The sequence below is a fragment of the Rattus norvegicus genome, chromosome 16 (genome assembly GCF_036323735.1).
Source record: "Rattus norvegicus strain BN/NHsdMcwi chromosome 16, GRCr8, whole genome shotgun sequence".
Lineage (NCBI taxonomy): Eukaryota > Metazoa > Chordata > Mammalia > Rodentia > Muridae > Rattus > Rattus norvegicus.
The window spans coordinates 17398412-17401496 of record NC_086034.1 but is presented as its reverse complement, the minus strand read 5'-3'; positions in this window follow the sequence as shown (position 1 = coordinate 17401496).

Here is a 3085-nt window from a genome sequence, read left to right as displayed (position 1 = left end):
GAAACACCGGAAGTGAGGACTGGAAGGAGGGCGGGAAGAGACTGCGTGAGGACTCAGAATCGTGAGGGCCTAGCGAGGCGCATGCGCGGGAGCCTCTTCGTGCACGCGGCGGGTCGACCGCTCTTCCCCGATGCGCTTGAACCTGTGGAGCTGCGCCTGCTGTTGATTGGGTTTCTGTGGCATCCTTGTGAGCTTGTGCACTCCTGGGTCCCTGCATCTTTCACAGCCTTCTGCACCATCCAGAAGGTGGGATCGGCAGGTAGTGGTTTTGGCGAATCACAAGACCCTGGCTCGGCTCCTGTTCCGATCTGCTCCTTTTGGGTAAGAACTTTGAGTATTGGGGCTCCCGGCTCCCCAACATCGGCCTCAGACCGACGTGGAGCAAAGACGTCTTCTGAAGCGACTATACCGGCACGTGCCGACCTACGGAAGGAGAACCGGAAGCAGCGTCGACATCCAGCTCTTCTGTTTACTTATATTATTACTTACTCCAGCTTTTTGGACATTAGGTCTTAAGCGCCCAACCTGACCTTCTCTAACTCCCCATTCAGCCTTACATAATCTTGCCCTCCTGATCCTCCTCTTAGCTCATGAGTACTGAGGTGACAGGCGTGTGCCACCACAACGTCAGAGTTACGGGATGCTGGGGATGGAAGTCAGGACTGGGTGCATGTTAGGCAAGCACTGAAGATATACCATCGGCCTTAAAAACAAAACAAAAAAAAAAAAAAACACCGATTTATCATAATTTGCCGGGCACGGTGGCGCACGCCTTTAGTCTCAGTACTTGGGAGGCAGTGGCAGACAGATCTCGAGTTCAAAACCAGCTTGGTTTACAGAGTTCCAGGTTAGCCAGGACTATACAGAGAAACCCTGTCTTGAAAACAAAGATTTATTTAATTATGTGTATGTGTCTGGTGGGTTTGTCTGCTTCTTGGTCATGATGTTTGTTCATGAATAGAAACCCTGACTAAGACATCAAAAAGTGCCTTTAGCCACTGAGCCCCCTCAGCAGCCTGCATCACACATCCATTCCCAGCCCTGCACAGGGCCTCGGCCTTCCCAGCACTGGAGTTAAAGGTGCACAGCCCCACACCTGGCCCTCAGATGCTCATTTCTCAGCATCACCCAGTGTCTTGCCACCTCCCTAATAAGTCTGGGCAACTAGGTCCTGACTAGCGAGGGTGCTCCTCAGCTGGCACTTGCCTGCCTCCTACTGATCTCCTTTGGGAGTCTTGAATGAATCCTTTTTCACTGAAGCAGAGACCAAAGCTTTGCAGCACATTTGGTCCCTCACTATGGTAGCTTCCCTGACTGCTCAGAGAATCCTCCAAAATACAGGGGAAACCTAAAGAGCCAGGAATTACAGGGCGGGGCTGTGGATCAGTGCTTCCCTAGCATGTGTGAAGTCCAGGGTCCCTTTCTAGTGTTTTGACTGCCAGCTACAGAACTCCTAAAACAGAAGGGTGTGGCTTCAGTTCAGTGGCTAGCCAGCTGGTATCAGGCATATACACAGGGAATTCAAAGCCAGCCTGAGCTCCACGAGGCCAGCTTAACACGGCAAGATTGCCCAGGAGGTGAAGGCTCCCAAGCCTGGTGACTTGAGACTCATACAGTGGGAGAACTGGCTCCTACAGATAGCCTTCTGACCACCACACATGCACCGTAGCATGCTTAATCCTCCCTGACCCCATACACTAAATAAATGGTTAACAACGAAAAGGGTCCGGCTGGGCTGCGTGGCTAAGAGCACTTGCTGTGGAAACGAGCATGAGGCCCTGAGTTGGATTCTGCCTCAAACCCACTGAAGCCAGAAGTGGCTCTTGACTGTCACGTCTGTGCTGTGGGAGCTGAGACTGAATGACTGGGGCTTGCTGGCGTCACATCCACTGGAGCTACAAATCTTTGCGCTCCAGGTTCAGTAAGTAACCCTGCCTCCAAAAGTAAGATGGGAGACCTATGGCACCCAAGGACACTTGAGACCAACCTCCTGCCTCCACATCCATGTACAGGTGCCTGTTGTCCCCTAACTAGAGGTCTGACTCAGTGGGTAAAGTGCTTGCTACAAAAGCATGAGGCCCTGAGTTCAAGTCTTCAGCACCCACATAAAAAGCCAGGGGTGGTTAATCTTAGAGCGGGAGAGGCAGAAGTAGGAAGAGCCATGGGGCTCACTGGCCCAGCCTCCTGAGGCTGAGGAAGAGGATCAATAGAGGTCAGCCTGGGCTGCAGAGGAGGTTAGATAAGGAAATGGGTGCCCTGACTGCCCTTGAGGAGTAGCTGGACCTGGCGTCTTGTAGGAACTGAATCCTGGTGCAGCATAAGCTAGCTTAAGCCACAGAGGTGCTCCAGGAGCCTCAGCAGCAATAAACTTACACGTGAACATTTATGCACATGTGTGTATACACATGAAAGCTGACAAACATGCATGCAAACACAAAGCTTGTTAGACATACAGGCATGAAAATAAAGGCAGGCAGAAACACTTTTTGCCTTGCATATATATGTGGTCTATATACGTGTGCAGACACCTGTTTGTTTACATGTGTGGATACCCATATATATCTATAGGAGCATGCATGTGCATGCAGAGGCTGGAGGTCGGCATCCGGTCATCAGGCTCTTCCTTAACTGCTCTACACACACTTACATTTTTCTTTTCTTTTTGGCTTTTCGAGACAGGGTTTCTCTGTGCAGCCCTGGCTGTCCTTGAACTCACTCTGTAGACCAGGCTGGCCTCAAACTTGCCTCTGCCTCCTGAGTGCTGGGACCAAAGGTGTGTGGTGCCATGCCCAGCACACTGAAAATTTTAAGATACTTATTTAGGGTATTTCTGTATAGGTGTGTGCATGCCACAGCAAAAGTGTGGAGGGCGGGGGACAACTTAAAGAAGTCGGTTCTCTCCTACCAGGTGGGCTCCAGAAGCTGAACTCACATTGCCAGGCTCAGCAGTAATTGCCTTTACCTACTTAGCATCTCACTGGCCCTCCACCGCATACACAAGGCAGGGTTCACTCTGTACCTGGCCAGCAGCCAGCCCTTGCCCATGATCCTGGGACCCTTACCCGATTCCCCCACTAGGGTGGCA